Here is a 20,427-nt window from a genome sequence, read left to right on the forward strand (position 1 = left end):
GTGTTTAGCTTCAAGATAAAAACACAAATCTACTCTTAACACTGAGACACCATAGGCAGGCATACTCTCTCTCTCTCTCTCTCTCTCTCTCTCTCTCTCTCTCTCTCTCTCTCTCTCTTCCCCCATGACAAATAGTATTTCCGGCGCCGGGCTACAGTAAGTCCTGCCAGAATGTCAGGAGTATTTTTATAACACGGATAATACCTGTGCTTACCTGTAATTTAATGCCTTTTACACCTGTACTCACCTTTAATCTAATTCATCTTTCTTTTGCAGTGATAGACGCGTTGCTGTTGCTTCTCCACGTCTCCTACGCACAGAGTAAGTACATTATCTCTTGTCTCTTCCTTCTCCTTCTCTTGTTTCTCTCTCTGTCTCGGTTTTGGAGAGAGTAAATACATTATCTGTCTTTTCCTCTCTCTCTCTCTCTCTCTCTATTGTGGAGGGAGTAAATACATTATCTCTCTCTTTCTCTCTGTATCCCAGTTTGGGGAGAAGTTCTCAATAGGGTATGAAGTCTCTTGTTAGGCGTGTTGTTATAAGCACGACCTAAGATGATGTTGACCTTCGTATTTGACCTGCAGTGACTCTGTGTGTGGTGACCTGAGCACTTGGCACATCTGCGGTCATGGCCACGTACACCCAAACTGGTCCTAGTACATAGTTTCTGTTCCTAGTACGTAGTTTAATGTTCCTAGTATGTAGTTTAATGTTCCTAGTACGTAGTTTCTGTTCCTAGTACGTAGTTTAATGTTCCTAGTACGTAGTTTAATGTTCCTAGTACGTAGTTTAATGTTCCTAGTACGTAGTTTAATGTTCCCAATACGTAGTTTAATGTTCCTAGTACGTAGTTTAATTTTCCTAGTACGTAGTTTAATGTTCCTAGTACGTAGTTTCTGTTCCTAGTACGTAGTTTAATGTTCCTAGTACGTAGTTTAATGTTCCTAGTACGTAGTTTCGTTCCTAGTACGTAGTATAATGTTCCTAGTACGTAGTTTAATGTTCCTAGTAAGGTAGTTTCTGTTCCTAGTACATAGTTTCTGTTCCTAGTACATAGTTTCTGTTCCTAGTACGTAGTTTAATTTTCCTAGTACGTAGTTTCTGTTCCTAGTACGTAGTTTCTGTTCCTAGTACGTAGTTTCTGTTCCTAGCACGTAGTTTCTGTTCTAGTACATAGTTTCTGTTCCTAGTACGTAGTTTCTGTTCCTAGCACGTAGTTTCTGTTCCTAGTACGTAGTTTAATGTTCCTAGTACGTAGTTTAATGTTCCTAGTACGTAGTTTCTGTTCCTAGCACGTAGTTTCTGTTCCTAGTACGTAGTTTAATGTTCCTAGTACGTAGTTCACCCTGTTTGTGTTTTTCAGTAATGTTATATACGTTTCCATCATTTTTTTTTCTTCGTATTTTAAACTGAAATATTTATCTCACCTAAACGAGATGAAGGTAGTGATGTATCGTGTACAGGTGAGATATCGTGTACAGGTGAGATATCGTGTACAGGTGAGATATCGCGTACAGGTGAGATATCGTGTACAGGTGAGATATCGTGTACAGGTGAGATATCGTGTACAGGTGAGATATCGTGTACAGGTGAGATATCGTGTACAGGTGAGATATCGTGTACAGGTGAGATATCGTGTACAGGTAAGATATCGTGTACAGGTAAGACGTACAGGAAAAGATATCGTGTACAGGTGAGATATCGTGTACAGGTGAGATATCGTGTACAGGTGAGATATCGTGTACAGGTGAGATATCGTGTACAGGTGAGATATCGTGTACAGGTAAGATATCGTGTACAGGTAAGATATCGTGTACAGGTAAGATATCGTGTACAGGTGAGATATCGTGTACAGGTGAGATATCGTGTACAGGTGAGATATCATGTACAGGTGAGATATCGTGTACAGGTGAGATATCGTATACAGGTGAGATCCCATGATTTTTTTTATTTTATTTGTTTCATCTTTTATTTATATTTTTTGTTATCCTTGGTTAGATTGACTTGTCGTTTACCATTGTTTGTATATCTGGACTGTCTAGATACATTGTTTGTATACCTTAACTCGTCTGTATTGTGTATGTGCATTGTCTATACACTTGCTGAATTGTATGACCACATTGTCTAGGTATATTGTGTGTGTACTTGCTGAATTAGTGTGAACTTGTAGGCCGATTTCACTGAATAGAGCTGAACTGAAGTGAGGTTGTCGGAGAGATAAGTGTGTGTCCATCTGGCGGTCAGCTTCAAGTGTGTGTGAGAGAGAGAGAGAGAGAGAGAGAGAGAGAGAGAGAGAGAGAGAGAGACCCCTTTTTCGTGTGGTCCTCTGAGATTAATTTACCACATAACGTTTGACCTTTACTACCAACACAACAGATTAAGTCTTTTTTAGTCTCCTCTTTGGTCGTGTCAGTTTCACCGGGGTCTCCTGAACGGATGCAAAATTCACCATCAATAACAGGTCTCCAAAAAACACGTCTAATAGAGTTTAATATTAAGTTTTATAATTTTTGTATTGGTAAAAAAAAAAAACCCTCACATTAGCATTTACCGAGTCTATGGAAATCTTTTTTTATATGACATTACACAACTTGGAGATAATAAAACCATTACATAACCCGGATATATGTGTATATATATAGTTGGTCGCCAGCCTCGTCACTCTTTCCACCAGATGAAATTCCCACCCTAGGACCAATTTTCCGGGTTGTTGGGCGGTGTGGGAAGCCGAGAGGGGCGTCCTTATGCTAATGCCGGGTTATTTAGAGGCCTTGTCCTTTAATCAAACCCTGGCTGCTATTAGACTTGGCCAATTTGGGTTTGTGATGAATTGTGGGTCATCACTTTGGTCTCCATGCTGTTACATAGGGGGGGGGGGGTAGTGAGGGCGTGGGTGGTCGAGGGCGTGGGGTGGTGGTGGTGGTGGCACGGGGGTGGTAGGGTGTGACGGTGCAGGCAGATGAAGCTACCCCCACCTCCCCAACACTTCTCACCTCCTCCCGTCACCTCCCTCCCTCACCTCCCCCTTCCCTCACCTCCCTCTCCCCGTCACCACCTCCCCCTCCCCGTCACCTCCCCTTTCCCCACCTCCCGTCTCCCGTCACCTCCCCTCCCCCCTCACCTCCCCCTCTCCCCCCTCACCTCCCCCTCCCCTGCTCACCTCCTCTCCCCCTCACCTCCCCCTCACGTTCCCCTCGTCCTCCCTTCCCTTTCTCACCTCCCCTTCTGTCACCTCCCCCTCTCCTCACCTCTCCCTCACGTTCCTCCTCACTTCTCTCCCCCCTCACTTCCCCCAGACGAAGGCAACACGTCAGATTAATTCCCTGATACCACGGTCAGATACACCAGGTGATTTACAACTGACGGGATGTCGACACTTAGTCACTTCGCTCCCTCTGTCGTGATGAGTGTGTGATGAGTGTAAGTGGTTGAGGGCGGATGAGTGGGTGGTGAGGGGGAGGGGGGGAGTGTAGGTGGGGGGAGGTGAGGGAGGGGATGAGTGAGGGAGTGGTGAGGGGTAGACAACATCATCGTCATCACGTCACCGGCCACATTCGACACTGCCTCGTCATTCATTGGGGCGTCAGCAAGCCTTCCCTCCCGGTGTGTCTTTAGGGGTGAGGGGGGTGGAGGTGTGAGCCTCAGGTGAGTAGTGAGGGTGGTGGTGGAGGTGTGAGTCTCAGGTGAATAGTGAGGGGTAGTGGAGGTGTGAGTCTCAGGTGAGTAGGAGGGTGGTGGTGGAGGTGAGTCTCAGGTGAGTAGTGAGGGGTGATGGAGGTGTGAGTCTCCAGTGAGTGAGTGAGGGTGGGTGGTGGAGGTGTGAGGTCAGGTGAGTAGTGAGGGGTAGTGGTGGGGTGTGAGGTTGATGAGTAGTGAGGGGTATGGTGGAGTGTGAGTCTCAGATGAGTAGTGAGGGGTAGTGTGGAGGTGAGTCTCAGGTGAGTAGGATGAAGTGGTGGAGGTGTGAGGTCAGGATGAGTAGTGAGGGTAGTGGTGGAGGTGTGAGTCTCAGGTGAGTAGTGAGGGGTAGTGGTGGAGGTGTGAGTCTCAGGTGAGTAGTACACTTAATAGCCATGGGTAAGTACCTTTAGTAGTCGCGGTTAAGTCCAAAATATAAGTGAATTTTGAAGGTGATGTAAACAGCTGGTTGTGTGAGGTAAGCGAGGAGACGTGTGCCTGCATACTGAGGGAGGGGGGGGGAGGAGAGGCATGGAGGAAAGTAGGGAATGGTGGAAGGGAAGGAGGAAGGGAGGCTGTGATGATGGGAGGGGGAGAGAGAAAGAGAGAGACAGGGAAGAAGAGGGGTGGGGTGGGAAAGGGGAAAGAAGGAGGGTGGGAAGGAATGGGGAAGAGGGAAGGAAGTGAGGGAATGGAGGAAATGAAGGGAAGGAAGGAGCGATGGCGGGAAGGAGGGAGAGAGAAAAGGAGTGATGGAGGGGAAGTGGAAGGGGTAACCTACCTGTGTGTGTTTACCTGAGATACCATTTACCTGGGTGACCACAGTATAAAATATTCCTTGAAAGGTGTGATGTGTTGAGAGTAGGAAGATGTTATGAACTGTATGAAAATATCTTGATTGTACTGGAGTAAATTAACATAAGACATATTTTAAATCACCTGAAAATTAGCCCCCCCCAGATTATTTCACCTTAAGATTAAACACCCTAACCTAACCTAACCTAAACTAACAATGCAGCCGTGAGTGTGAGAACAGTACCGGGCTTAATAATGGAGGGTTCCTCTAAACAGGTGACCCGCAGGTAAATCGTGTAAATAATTATCCCTGTGTTCAACCTTCTACCTTTATTATTTTCTGCATCTATCTATTTTCCTCTCCTTCTCCTCCTCCTCACCCCTCTTCCTCCCCCACACACCCCCTCCTCCTCACCCACGCACCCCTCCTTCTCCTCCTTCCCCCCCACACACTCCTCCTGCTGGCTCCGGGAGAGGTCGCTGCTACAGGAGTGATACCCCCGACCAATGTTGCTTGGTCAAAGGAGAGTCTGGCCGGGGTCGACAAGTGTTCCGGTACAGGTTGACCCAAAAAGGCCACAAGATTTAATGAGCCGTATTTCTCAGGCAAGAGGGAAGGTCGATGTGGCACGGTCAGGGAGGCTGTGTTGTGTGTGTTGCTGTGTCTCGCTGTGTTGCTGTGTCTCGCTGTGTTGCTGTGTCTCGCTGTGTTGTGTGTCTCGCTGTGTTGTGTGTCTCGCTGTGTTGTGTGTCTCGCTGTGTTGTGTGTCTCGTTGTGTTGCTTGCTGTCTCGTTGTGTTGTGTGTCTCGTTGTGTTTGTGTCTCGCTGTGTTGCTGTGTCTCGCTGTGTTGCTGTGTCTCCTTGTGTTGTGTCTCCTTTGTATTTGCTGTGTCTCGCTGTGTTGCTGTGTCTCAGCATGTTGTGTGTCTGTGTTGCTGTATCTCGCTGTGTTGCTGTGTCTCGCTGTGTTGTGTGTCTGTGTTGTGTCTCGTTGTATTTGTGTGTGTCTCCTTTGTTGCTGTGTCTCGCTGTGTTGTGTGTCTGTGTTGCTGTATCTCGCTGTGTCTGTATTGCTGTGTCTTTGTGCTACTGTGTGTGTCTCTCTCTATTGCTTTATCCCTGTGTTGTTATGTTCCTGTGTTGCTGTGTCTCTGTGTTGCTGTGTTTCTGGCTGTCTGTCTGTCTGTCTGTCTGTCTTTTTGTTTTCTTTTCCTTTTTTTTATTCTTTTTTTCTTTTTTTTACTTTCTTTTTTTTATTTTCCTTGTTCACTCCTCCTCCTCCTTCTCCTTCTTCTCCTCCTTCTCCTCCTCCTTCTCCTTCTCCTTCTCCTCCTCAGCTGCCAACTGGTCTGAGTTGCTACAAGTAGCAGAATATTTCTGTAAACAATTAAAAGTTGAGAATGTTCCTTCTGATCTTTGGGAATTTATCTAGTTAGGATGTGAGTGTGTTGGTGCGGTGAGGGGGGTTAGTGTGTTGGTGGGGGAGGGAATGTGTGGAAGAGAGGAGGGATGGAGGTGTGTGAAGGAGGGATGGAGGGAGGTGTGTGGGGGGAGGAGGAGGTGTGTGTTGGGGGGAGGGAGGTGTGTGTTGGGGAGGGGGGAGGTGTGTTGGGGAGGGGAGGGAGGTGTGTTAGAGAGGGGGGAGGGAGGTGTGTTAGAGAGGGGGGAGGGAGTTCTGATGTGTTAGTGCGGTGAGGGAGGAAGCATGTGTTGGCACTGATGGGGGGAAGGAGGTGCAGGGGGGGATGGCACTAGTGTTATAACAAGGGTGCCACATGCTGTACACACTCAAGTAAAGGTTTACTCTCTTTAAACAACAAACTCTCTTTCTTTTCTTTTTCTCTCAACCAAAACTTAAGATGATTATTATTATTATTATTATTATTATTATTATTATTATTATTATTATTATTATTATTATTATTATTATTGTTATTGTTATTATTATTATTATTATTATTATTATTATTATTGTTATTATTATTATTATTGTTATTATTATTATTATTATTATTATTGTTATTATTATTATTATTATTATTATTATTATTATTATTATTATTATTATTATTGTTATTATTGTTATTATTATTATTATTATTATTATTATTATTATTATTATTATTGTTATTATTATTATTATTATTATTATTATTATTATTATTATTATTATTGACTTGTTTTTACTGGCTGCCAGATGTTAAAAACTTTAACCTGAACTTTTTTATGAGCGTTAAGTATTTGACCCAAGCCTGTTAAAGTGTAAAGTGTTTAACCTAAGCCTGTTTATAAGTGAAAAATATTTGACCCAAGTATGTTTATAAGTGTAAAGTATTTGACCCAAACATGTCATAAATATCAAGAACTTTGGGCCAAACATGTTAAGATATTCGGTCCAAACATGTTTATAGTGATGAAGAAAATGGTTCCTATCAGATAAATTTATAGAGGAATAATATAGTGAAGATGACGAGCGATAGAGAAGAGACGGACAGTAATTAGTCTTTGGTTGTCTCGTGGGGAGAGAGATTATCCTAGCTAGACGTCTTCTCTGGTGATTCTGATGTGCTCTCTAGGTTAGGTTTGATTACTGTTAGGTTAGGTTGCTGTCAGGTGGTGTGTGTGTGTGTGTGTGTGTGTGTGTGTTCCCCCACATATATGACCACAAATGTTCATGGAAATAAATTCACACTGGAAACTCGACTTGATACGAACAGCTGTGAATAAAGTCAACGTTCCATTAAATACACATAGTAAATTATTCAAGAATCTATTGTTTATTGTCTCTCGGGTGTTGTTTTTAGGCCTACGAGAGAGAGCTACAGCTAAAGTCAATAGTGTTGTTGTTTATTCTGTATTCTAACTACATAAACTATTCCAGTTCAATTACATCAATTATTAAAACACAACACGATTTATCTGTCATAGTAAATCAGTTTATTACAGCGACGATACAGTTGAATTTTGTACCAGACAGTTGTGTATTTAGGTACAGATATATACAGAGAGTCGCTTTAGCCATCCAGGAACCCGAGACAGCCGACCTACCTCCACTAGCATCCTGTAGCAGTGCTTAGCGAGGAAGCCACTCGGGGGAGACGCAACACAGCATTACCAACAGTTAACTCGGATATAATGACCTGAGTGCTGAGGATGACTTCAACAGTTTATAATATTAGTTTAAATCGTTGGGACCTGTTCATAATTTGTTGGTGTTAGGTTAGGTTAGGTTAGGTTAGGTTTAGATTAGATTAGGGGGAGCAATCTTCAGGTGATCAGTTATTTTCAAGCAGAACTGGAGGCTGAGGTAGTGAGCCTCGAGTCAGATATTAGGAGTCGTAATATATGTAGCCAAGGTAGTGACAATAGATGCTGGGGCCGAGAGTCTTAGCTGGATCATAAACTGTGTGTGTGTGTGTGTGTGTGTGTGTGTGTGTGTGTGTGTGTGTGTGTGTGTGTGTGTGTGAACCTCTGCTTACTGCTGGTGCTGGACGTGAGCCAGATCTCTCCCGCTGCTTGTGACCACTAAAGGAGGTCAGAGGTCACACGTGGGATCAAACACCTCCTTCAATATCATAAATTTATATCAAGTCCTGAGGAAATTATATTCAAATTAAGACATCTTTTATGGCTTGAGGAACTTCAGAGATGTTAAGTCATTTTTGACATCTTAGCCATGAATTAAGATTAGATTAAGACACACGACTATTTTCATACTATTTCATTCATATAAAAACACCAACTGAATAATTATGACAGGTGTGCTAATAGTAATGACAGATAATTGTAAAAGTTCTTGAGGGATGTTGTGGACAGGTATGTTTAACCCCTTGAGTACGATGTTTTAACCCCTTCTTAACACCTGGAAAATGAGAAGGCACCTAACGAAGATCAAAGGTACAGTATGTTGAATGCGGTTCAGGTGAGTCAGCTCAGGAACACAGGTGAGAGCATACCACCTGGCCAAGGCTGTTGACCTCCTCTTAGTGAGACACCTTACACCTCCCCCACCTCTCACACCTATGTACACACAGTATTTGTATCTTTTTAACGCTGGGAATTATTATTTTGAGTGTTATCAGGTGTGTAGGGTGTGTGACAGGTGTATAGATGCCAGGTGTGTGGGGATGTGCGTCACGCGGTACACGTCACCAGGCGCCGTACCAGTCAGCCAACACATACCTACACATTTCTGAACTAGTCCCTGCCTCCTTCTCCTCCCTGGGTGTACTGAAGTCCACCCCAACACTAGTGCCAGTTTTTAAATAGCGTGGACCTACCCCTCTCTCTCCCCCTCCTCCTTCCCTCTCCTCTCACCCCCCCTCTCCTCCTTCCCTCTCCTTCCCTCTCCTCCTTCCCTCTCCTCTCACCTCCTTTTTTTCTCTCTCTCTCTCTCTCTCTCTCTCTCTCTCTCTCTCTCTCCAAATTTCTTCCTTCCCGTTTCTCTTTCTCTTAAATCGTATCTGTACTATCCTCCTCCTCCTCCTCCTCCTCCTCCTTTTCTCTTCCTCCTCTCTCACCTCGCCGCCTTCTCACGGTCTATAAAGATGTTAGTCGGATTATCAAAGGATCGTCATAACAGTACCCACCGGTGTGTAATTAAGTGACTATAAAGTGTTCTACCTGTGTTCTGCCACCATCATCATCATCATCATCATCATCATCATCATCATCATCATCATCATCTTCATTATCATCAGTACTACCACCATCATTGTTACCACCACCATCACCGTCACATACACCATCATCATCACCACTACCACCACCATTACCACCACTACCACCACCATTACCACCACTACCACCATTACCACCACCATCAACTTCACTATCTGATGGCAGTATAAGATTGTGGTTTGCTCTCCAGATATTCTAAGTCTTGAATATTTTTCGTGTTTTGTCTGAAATGGAGGCTTCCGTTAGCGCTTCTGACCCACTGTTGACTAAATTTTTCCCCTTCATGGCTCCATTGATGATCCTAAACAAGTATTTCCTCTTATTTCAGCTTCCATTGTCCTTAAAATAATGCTAGTATAGTATGTGTGTGTGTGTGTGTGTGTGTGTGTGTGTGTGTGGTTCGATATACCTTGTACATTTCAGGTCTATTTAAGGTATGTGGTAATGAGGTGAGTTGGCAAGCGGCGGCGTGTGGCAAGTGTTTGTGGCGGCGGTGGTGTACACTCGTAGCCCCGCCTGTCCTACTACTACTACTACTACTACTACTACTACTACTACTACTACTACTACTACTACTACTACTACTACGACCCTCCACCCACCACTAGAGAGTTATCCGAAGCGTCAAAATAATACAATACTTGGCAGTCTATTTCATCCACAGATCTCTTATGTTTTACCCAAACCAACGCTGGCGCCAGTGTTATTGCCGATGGACGAGAATGTAAAAAAAAAAACTTACGAGAGTTTATTGACGTTATTGATTACCGGTAAAACTGATTTCTAAGACCCTTGGCATTATATAGTGCTTATAAGACGAAAAGAATGCCCAGAAATGCCCAGATTTTCCTGCATGACAATTTCAAATCTGTAGGGCATTCTTTGACGAACCTTGTAAACTCGTTCCTTGTGGCATAGCAAATGGATGATGGTAATAGTTGTTGTTTAAGTTTTGTTAAATAAAGGTAAGTGTAAGGTGGTGATACTCTTAGGGATCTAGTGGTTATATGAGGACTTGGGTATATAAATTTTGTTTGTGTTTTTATAGGAACGAGGTGATGTTGGTGTCTGTAGTGGTGATGATGGTAGCAGTATTGACGTTGGCTCTTCCTCTTCTTCCTTCCCCCGTCTTCCTTCCTCCTAAACGTCACATTGGTTACTTGTTGACATGTGGTTTTGCCTCTCCTTCCTCCCCCTCTTCCAACACGTCACATAGGCCACTTAGTCAAGACTTGTGGTGTTGGCGGTGTTATCTGCGACGTGATGCAGGCACTGGGACGTGATATAGTCGTGGCAGGAGACAATAACATGAAGGGGTGTGTTGTGGCCCCAAGGTGAGTCCTCGCCTCGCAGCCTCTGGTTATGTGATGGTCCAAGTGGCCGTGAAAGCTTTATGGTTGACAGTCACTTCTTTATGAGCTCAAGAGGTCTGTTGGCCAGTATCACAACACATAAAGAACTACGATAACCTTTGTACTTCACTACCTCCTTAACTCACTACCTCCTTAACTCACTACCTCCTTCCTTACCTCAATACCTCCGTACCTCATCGCCTCCAACTGACCTCTCGTACCTCTCAGATCTGGACAAGTTACAGGAATTCTGGTAAGCAAAGATCCGTGGACGAAATGAGGTGGCTGGGCACTGTTAGCTGTGGTGGAGGGAGGGGGTGAAGGGAGGGGTGGTGAAGGGTGGTGAAGGAGGTGAACCTGGAGAACCAGTGAGAGAGGGGGGTGAAGTGAGGGTGGTGGAGGGAGGTGGTGAAGGGGGGTGAAGGACGGTTGGTGGAGGGAAGGGGGGAGAGGTGTGGTGGTGACGCCTCGCCATGCCGCCAACACAGATGGTATTACCTGGCCAAATATCTCTGACAGTCCTCCCTCTCTCTCCTCCAGTTCCTTCCATAAACCTCCCCTCAGTCCTCTCTCCTCCTCCTCCCCTCCTCTTCCCCCACCTCCCTCTCTCAGCCCCTTCCCCTCACCTCATCCTCCCCCCCAAGACACCCATGCCCATTACACACCTGCGTAGCGTTACCGTGCGTCAATGTGCCACTTCTTGATACGTGACGCCCCACACACACACCACTTGTTATGTTATTTTAAGTAATATCGGAAAATCAGTTTTAAATCATATATAAAAAGGTCAGATTTAAGTAATATAGGAAGGTCATTACAACAAGGTCAGTCTGTCCTTACTTGGTGTACACAGGACTCACTTCAGCTATATTTGTGAGGTATTATGGGGTCGTCTGTCAAGGGGATTAATTAATATAACCTGCCAAGTGTGTTGTAGACTTGCTCATCCTGTGTGTACCTGTGTTTTGGTGGTGTTTGTCTGTCTGTCTGTCTGTCTGTCTGTCTGTCTCCGTTACTGTCTCACTGCCGGCATACAGAACTTGGTAAAAGGACCGTGAGTACAGGAGTTATGGGTAGGGCAGGTGTGTGTGTGTGTGTGTGTGTGTGTGACTTACCTGTGCCCCTTCACCTCACCTGTACCCCCACCAGCTTACCTGTACCCCCCACCAGCTTACCTGTACCCCTCATCACTTCCTCTCTTCCCCTCGCCATGCCCCTTCACTCACTCACTCTCTCTTCTTTTCACGTTGTCTTTGCCCCTTCGCCTGTTCCCCATGCCTTATGTCTAGCACCCATCATTATCTCTTATCAGTCACCTCTTGGTCTTGCATCCTTCACTGTCTGTTTTAATTTGTTTATTATTTACTCTTGTTTCCTTTTATCGCCTCTACGCCATTTCTCCTTCCTAAGACCATCCGCCATCAACACCACCCCTTAACTCTCCCCCTCACACCTCCTCCACCCCTCACCACCACCCGCCACCTCCCCTTCCCCCACCCCTCACCACTATCTCTCACGTCTACCCTCACCACCACCCCTCACGTCCCCCCTCAAACCTACCCCAACACCCCTCACACCTCCCTTTCTTACCCCACCACCCCTCCACCCCTCCACCCCCACCACCCCTCCACCCCACCCACCCCTCCACCCCACCACCCCTCCACCCCACCCCTCCACCCCACCACCCCTCCACCCCAACACCCCTCACCCACCCCTACCCCTACCCCTCCACCCCCTGCCCTCCCACCCCACACCCCCTCCCCAACACCCCTCACCCACCACCACCCCTCCCACCCCTACCCCTCCACCCCACCCCACCCTTCCCACCCCTCCACCCCCACCCCTCCCACCCCACCCCTCCACCCCACCACCCCTCCCACCCCACCCCTCCCACCCACCACCCCTCCCACCCCAACACCCCTCACCACCACCACCCCCACCCCTCCCACCCCTACCCCTCACCCCACCCCTCCCACCCCAACACCCCTCCCCCCCACCCTCCACCCCTCCACCCCCACCCCTCCCACCCCCCACCCCCCTACACCCCCCCTCCCACCCCCTCCCCCCACCCCACCCACCCCACCCTCACCCCTCCACCCCACCACCCCTCCACCTTGCCGGTAAGTCGTCTGGTAGCGATGTAAACAAAAAAACAAACAAATAATTGGCACAGGCAGCGGGAGGTTTTATTTCTGCAGCCTGAAAAAGAGGATTTGTGGGTGAAAACAACGTCAGCAGCTCGGCGTTTGACAGCAGGGTGAGTGGGGTGTAATGCTAATCCTCATCATCCTCTTCTCTCCCCCCCTCCACCCCTCTTTCTTGTTTCCCCTTTTCCCCCAACTCTCTCATTTCCCTTGTCTCCTTCTGTCATTCTCCTTTCTCCCCATCTTTATTCCTCCTACCCTCATTTTATTTTCCCTTACTCATTACCCACCTTCCCTCATAATCTCCTTCTCCTTCTCCAATTCCCTTTCCTTTTATTTATTGTCTCTTTCTCCCTTTCCCCACCCTTCCCCTACCCCCCCTACCCTCCCCTACCTCCCTACCCTCCCCCCTACCCTCCCCTACCCTCCCCCTACCCTCCCCCCTCCTCTCCCCCTGTGCTCCATCACTCCTCCTTGCCCCAGTTACCTTATACTGTTTCCTGTCACCGCCACGCTGCTTCTTCTGGAGGTGGTGGGTGTGGAGGGAGGAGGGAAGGTATGGAGTGAGTGAGGTGGAAGAGGAAGAGTGTGGTGAAAAGGAGGTGGAGGAGGGAGGGTGTGGAGTAAGGGGGTGGACGAGGGAGGGTGTGGGTGTAGGGAGGGTAGATGTTGGGGTGTGGAGTGAGGGAGGGTACGGAGGAGGGTGAGTGGTAGTGGAGGGAGTTTGTGGAGGGAGGGAGGGACTGCCTTACCAACTAGTAGAGTGATGGAGGGGCAGTTCTCTAGGTCCCATGCCGTCAGTTTATTGTGTTTCATTATTACTCTAACACATATTGTCTCTCTCTCCCACCACGTGTGTTAAGCTGCACGTGGTGGACCTTTTAACACGGGGATGAAGGCAATATTGCACTTAATCCTGGTGTTGTGATGCAGATATTACCGCCGCGTCCTTGTGCTGTGCTCATGTTCCCCTTCCCTCCTCCCCCCGCCTCACACCCCTTCTTGCCCTCGTTAAAACACAAAGAGTTTATATACGAGAATGTTCATTGTTTTTAATGTGGATTTTTTTCAGACTAAAGTTTAAGGTTTCGTAGATCAAGTTCTCGACCTTAAAGTTTAGTTTATTTAACGTCTTCGTCGAGTTAGTCTGAGGATATTTAGATCATCGCTGACAGATGTTTATGTTTGGGGTTTTATTGGCACTGTGAGGTGTTGAGGTGCTGGTGACGTGAAGTATTTGATCACCGCAGGTAAGGGGATAACTACCTGGTGTTGTACAAGTACTTAGTGAACTCTACAGTGAGTTATTGTCTTGTTAACATACGTCCAGCGTCACAAAGCCACAAGTGTAGACTACAAACACACGAGGTTCAGCAGCTGCCAGCCGCCCTCAGTGAATAACCAACACATATGTGCACTAGACCATCCCTGTGACTGGTGAGGGCTGGGACACCTCACACGTCTCCTAACAATAAAACTTTGTGGTTGACAGGGAGTGTCGCGTTCACTGTGGCAGAGTGTGTGGAGGGTGCAGGCGCTGGGGTTGTATTACGCCCACACTCACCGCCTCTCCTGGAAAACTTTACCGTTCACATGTTTCAGGTGTGTGTGTGTGTGTGTGTGTGTGTGTGTGTGTGTGTGTGTGTGTGCGTGTGCGTGTGTGTGTGTAAACGACTAACAAATATAAACAAGAATAATGTTTGTGTTTTTTGCCGAATTATTTTTAACTCACAACTTCGGGATATTTTTTGGTGACCAGACCATAAAACCTTCAGTCTTGTTTACCAATTTGTTTGTTGTTATCCACTTTACAACTTTTCACCATAAGGATGCATTAGTATTGTGTTGTGTTCCTTAACTTATAGTGAGGGTATAATGACTTAAGAGTGCGTTAGGAGACAGTAAGTTAAAAGTAAGTTCCCGAATAAGACTTTCCTATGTTAGAGTAAATTAGAGAAATTGAAAGTAAATTAAAGTCAGAGAAAGTTAAAAGAAATAAGTTCCCAAGTCCCCGTATGTAACTGTGACGACTCTACACTAAAAATATATTGTCTCAGTTCAATAAAAAGTTAATGGTGTCTTTTTGCGTTTGTGAATAATAAATTAGAGTGGAGGATTTATATACACCGGGTGAAGGTAAGAGTAGAGAGGGAGTATGTATGTATGTGTCTTAATGTGTGTGTGTGTGTGTGTGTATGTCATGGCGGCGAAAGTTATGCGAGACTTGACTATATATTAATAACACTAAGATCCATTGGTGTTGGTCGCCTTCTTCTTCTTCTTCTTCTTCCTCTTCTCTTCTCTTCTCTTCTCTTCTCTTCTCTTCTCTTCTCTTCTCTTCTCTTCTCTTCTCTTCTCTTCTCTTCTCTTCTCTTCTCTTCTCTTCTCTTCTTTTCTCCTCTCTTCTCCCTCCGGTGTATTAATGAGTGCCACCACCTCACAGTACCCCAGGGTCATGTTACGGCCCCCCGGTGCCAGAAGTCATGTTCGATGCCAAGCGTGGCCCTCCACCTGTCACCTGAGCACACACTGAGCACACACTGAGCACCTATTGAGCACACACTGAGCACAACACTGGAAGAACAAAGAGCGCACACGTTGAACACTCTGAATGTGTAGTAAGTTAATTTTGAACACACCTTGAACACATACTAAAGATATATTAAGCATAATGAGTGTATTATTGAACACTTGGTGAACACATACTGGGCAAACATTGAGCACACACACACACACACACACATATTGAGTGAGACATAAATTTTCTGTGTTAAGTGGGAACCTGAAATACCAGCAGTGTGTGTGTGTGTGTGTGTGTGTGTGTGTGTGTGTGTGTGTGTGTGTAAGAAAGAATGAACCAGGATGGAGCCAAGAAGATTAGGTTTAGATTAAAATGAAATGGTTCTATCCGGGTAAAAGTGCAGTATGTTGGAGAGAGAGAGAGAGAGAGAGAGAGAGAGAGAGAGAGAGAGAGAGAGAGTAGCACCACCACCTGAATTTATAAGGGATGACTGGGCGTGTGAAGACATGAGATAGATAGATAGATAGATAGATAGATAGATAGATAGATAGATAGATAGAATATATTTTTAATCTCAGCCTGCCTAGTGAAGACCACAAATTTATGGCTTGTGTGTGTCAGTGTAATTTTAGTGAGGCGATACATCAAAGGTAACTACATACTTAATTAGTGAGGGACACAGATTACACACCTGAGGGAGGGAGGGGGAGAATGGGAGGAGGAGGGCTGGAGGGAGTGGAAGGGAGGGCTGGAGTGGAAGGAGGGAGGGAGGGAGGAGGAGCTTTAGGGAGTGGAAGGGAGGGCTGGAGAGAGAGGGAGGGGCAGGGAAATGAGAGAGAGAGAGGGAGGAGTAGGGGAAGAATGAGGGGAGGGGAGGGGGAGGGAGGGAGGGAGGTTATGTGATGATCCATTGTAAAAAACTAATAGACATTAACTAGATATATGGGTATGGTGTGTGTGTGTGTGTGTGTGTGTGTGTGTGTGTGTGTGTGTGTGTGTGTGTGTGTGTGTGTGTGTGTTTTTTACACATACATCATTATTAACTCACATACGGATACATAATCACACGCACACACACACACACAATCACCCACACGTTGTTCATATACCGTTCAAGGTGAATATTTTTCTTGTATATACATAAAATTTTACCCGTATACAATATATCCACGTATTTTCTATATTGAAGTATGTATTGTGCTATAGAAACAATTTATATACACTATACATATATCCGTGTGTTCGTGTATGTATTTATGTGTATATAATCAACCAGAGTTTTATGCAGTGTATAAATTCTGTTTTTGTGTCTATATTGAGTGTGTGTGTGTGTGTGTGTGTGTGTGTGTGTGTGTGTGTGTGTGTGTGTGTGTGTGTGTGTTGCAAGAGTGCGTGTATTTTAGAATAATAGAAAAAGTGAGAATGAAGAGAGAGATAATAAAGAAAGAAGAAGCAACACCAGAAGATATATATACTCCATTAAGCATCATCAAGAGTGTTTTAGGCTAGGTTCCGGTCTCACGAGGATATGCAAATACACCCACTTACACCTCGGCTGGACCTGATATATTTACATAAGTGTAGGGTGTAATGCAACGACTACACAATAATACACTGCGTTCTCCTTACACATAGGGAGGAAGAATGATGATGATGATAACAGGGAGATGTGGATAAAGATGGGGAAGGGGGAATAATGTGGATAAAGATGAAAGAGGTGAGGAGGGAAGAATGGGTGGAATTAAGCTTTGGGACTGTGTGGTGTAGTTTTTGGGGTGTACTGTAGGTGTAGGTGTAAGGGTCTTTCATGAGGGTGTAGATTGGGTGGAGCTATAAGGGTCTTTCATGAGGGTGTAGGTGTAGATGTCGTTTAGCTACACAGGACCACTCATAAGGGTGTAGATAATAGGTCTGGGTGTAGAGTGTCGTCCCTAATGATGTTGAAATGTTGAGGGAGGGGAAATTAACCATGGTGGGTGGATGTGAAGCAACGAGCGGAGGTACAGTAATGATGAGAGAGAGAGAGAGAGAGAGAGAGAGAGAGAGAGAGAGAGAGAGAGAGAGACGAATAATCAATATACAATTAATCACATGAGGAGATGATGGCTGACAGAAAGTGAGTTTTAACATGTCAGTTGTCAGATGAGTGTTGAGGTAAGGACGAGAGTGACACACGCGTTCCTCAACCATAAGGAGAGTGAGTGAGTCTCTCTCTCTCTCTCTCTCTCTCTCTCTCTCTCTCGTATAGAAGGAGGAGATAAAGAAGAAGCTTACCATAAGTAATGATTTAATGGCGTGGCTGGGATAAAGAAAATGAATAACAGAAGACTAGAATATAATTATGTTAACGACGGAAAACAAAAGAAAAACGCGATTTATGTTTACAAACGTGAATAAATGTTGTGTTTTTTTGTTTGTTTTTTTAAGATAATTGTAATCATTAGTATAATTTTCTAATTTTCTAGGTGAATTATTGTAGTGTTTTATATAATGAGTCATAGGTAATAAGTTATATAGGTTACTAGGTGTTATCTAATCACTATCACACCACTACCACAACCACCACTGTCACCACAAGTACCACCATCACCACCACCACCACCAATAGCAGCAGTTCGCCACAACAAGCACAAGCATCACCACCACCACCACCACTACTACCACCAACTGCCGCGGTTCAAGTCAGCTTTAACATCATTATTACTCTTTCTGAGGTGGTGTGTTCCTTGTGTGGTGGGCGGCCAACCTAACCACCACCCCCACCCCCCTCTTCCTTCCCCTCTCCCCCTCACCCCCCTCCATCCCCCTCACCCCCCTCCATCTCCCCCCTCCGCTTATGGCCTGGCTGATGCCGCCTTACAACCCGGGACTATGACTATGTGTTTAACCTTGTACTTGGTCAACTTTTACGTGGGTCGTGATGGCTGCTGGATGGCTTTATGGTGTAGTGTAGGTGGCCGAGTTTCAGAGTCAGTCCCTTCAGTCTATTTTATACCTATTTTTATTATGGGTTTTTGTTAATGAAGGTGGTGTTCTTATGGTGTGGGAGAAATACTTGTTATCCTGTTCAAGATAATGTGTTGAAGTTATCCCGTAAAGAGAATGTGTGTGTGTGTGTGTGTGTGTGTGTGTGTGTGTGTGTGTGTGTGTGTGTGTGTGTGTGTGTGTGTGTGTGTGTGTGTGTGTGTGTGTCGCGAATTATGAGGATTATACGTACACTTTGTGAGTTATGGGGGTTGTATATGTCCGCGTGTTACGAGTTATAGATGCGTACAAATGCTAGTTTTGCTAATTATAGGGGTGTATACAAGCTAGCATTGCGAATTATAGGGGTGTATAAAAGCTACCGTTGCGAATTATAGGGGGTGTATACAAGCTCGAGTTGCGAATTATGGAGAGATGTCTTCGTGTTGCGAGTTATTGAGGCAGTACATATCCCCGTATAGCCGAGTTGCGATGGTGTAGTATGGTTGCCTGGTGGGATGGTTGTTGAGGGTCAGCCATCCTGAATAACCTCCCAAATAATGACTCCCATATCCATAACTCGAGCCAGAGAAATGGAGCTTACTAACACAAGGTACCGGGACTCAGCTGCAGGGAGTTTGGTAGGGGTAATGTGCGGGAAAGGTCAACCACGGAATTTGAATTTGAGTTGTATATCGTGAGGTAGAAAAAAATTATAGCAAAATTTTAGTGTGTATGTGTGTTTGTGTGTGTGTGTGTGTGTGTGTGTGTGTGTGTGTGTGTGTGTCCTGAAATTAACCTAAACTTACTTTACCTTACTTACCTTACGTTATCTTATCTTACCTTTCCTTTCCTTTCCTTTCCTTTCCTTTCCTTTCCTTTCCTTTCCTTTCCTTTCCTTTCCTTTCCTTACCTTTCCTTTCCTTTCCTTACCTTTCCTTTACTTTCCTTTCCTTTCCTTACCTTACCTTACCTTACCTTACCTTACCTTACCTTACCTTACCTTACCTTACCTTACCTCGTTCGAATACTACATAGAGAATCTTCCCTCACAAAATATTGATCAGCTTCGAGGTTATGTTGGCTTTCCAGGATGTGAGTGAGGGGTCCTGGGGGTCACTGGGGTCCTAGGGGGTCGTGTGATGGTCCAGTGCGAGTTCTAATGGGTCCTGGGAAGGTCCTAGGGGGTCCTGTGAGGGTCCTAGGGGGTCCTGTGAAGGTTGTCTGGGCCTGCTAGTGACAGCTTCGGAAGCATGGTGGAAAATGCATTAAAAAGGTAAACATATCTTTGTGAAGGTGGGGTCCTCTCCTTCCCTCCCTTCCTCCTTCCCAACCTTCCTCCTTCCCTCCCTCCCTCCTTCCCACCCTTCCTCCTTCTCTCCTTCTCTCCCTCCTTCCTCCCCTCCCTTTCTCCGGCCTCTTACCACCCACTATTTGATGCCAAAATTTGTGTTGTATAGTAATGGTAAAGTGCGTCTTGTAGTGAGGGTAAAGTGTGGTGCGGAAAGAGGTGTGATGCGGGAGGTGTGGTGAGGGAGGAGGTGTGGTGCGGGAGGAGGTGTGGTGAGGGAGGAGGTGTGGTGCGGGAGGAGGTGTGGTGAGGAGGAGGATGTGGTGCAGGAGGTGTGGTGCAGGAGAAGTGTGGTGCGGGAGGAGGTGTGGTGAGGAGGAGGTGTGGTGTGGGAGGTGTGGTGGGAGGAAGTGTGGTGCGGGAGGTGTGGTGCGGGCGTTATGATGGGCGGCAGGGCTTGTTAATTAATAGTACTTAGCTTTTAGTGTATTGCCGCTATTACCAGGCAGGCAGGCGGGCGGGCGGGCGGGCGTGTAGGTTTGGGGAGGGCGGGTCGTGATGGAAAACCTGTCTGGCATCACCTGAAGATTAGCCCCCCAAGCTTAATTCTGTTTTAAGATTAGCCACTTTTGATGCTAACCTAACCTAACCTAGTGTAATCTCAGGTAGCGTTAGGGTGTTTAATCGCCAGGTGAGTTGGTTGGGGGAGGGGGCGGGTAATTTTCAGGTTATCTCGTGGCAGCTGTAGGACTCTCTCTCTCTCTCTCTCTCTCCCCCTCCCTCTCTCTCTCTCTCTCTCTCTCTCTCTCTCTCTCTCTCTCTCTCTCTCTCTCTCTCTCTGCCCCTTCCTTATAATAAAATATGCAGTGGTTTAATGTTCTTCTTCTTTATTTATTCCCATTTTTGTTATTTTCTCCATCTTCTAGAATCTTGTGCCGTCAATTCTATATAAAAAAAAATATTTTATGTATATGGCGTTCAATTTTGGTGTGTGTGTGTGT

At 45.8% G+C, this 20,427-nt stretch overlaps 1 protein-coding gene across 1 annotated transcript in view; it reads left to right on the forward strand.

The window, feature by feature from the left end:
- The first annotated feature begins 272 nt into the window (after positions 1–272).
- LOC121872038 (neuropilin and tolloid-like protein 1) overlaps positions 273–20,427 on the forward strand; it is a 60,244-nt gene continuing 40,089 nt past the window's right edge. Inside the window, exon 1 of the mRNA XM_042374689.1 lies at positions 273–321. The gene's annotated coding sequence lies outside the window, so the exon portion shown is untranslated. The remainder of the gene's footprint in view (positions 322–20,427) is intronic.

Source organism: Homarus americanus, unplaced genomic scaffold, assembly GCF_018991925.1.
Source record: "Homarus americanus isolate GMGI-L3 unplaced genomic scaffold, GMGI_Hamer_2.0 scaffold51476, whole genome shotgun sequence".
Taxonomy (NCBI): Eukaryota; Metazoa; Arthropoda; class Malacostraca; order Decapoda; family Nephropidae; genus Homarus; species Homarus americanus.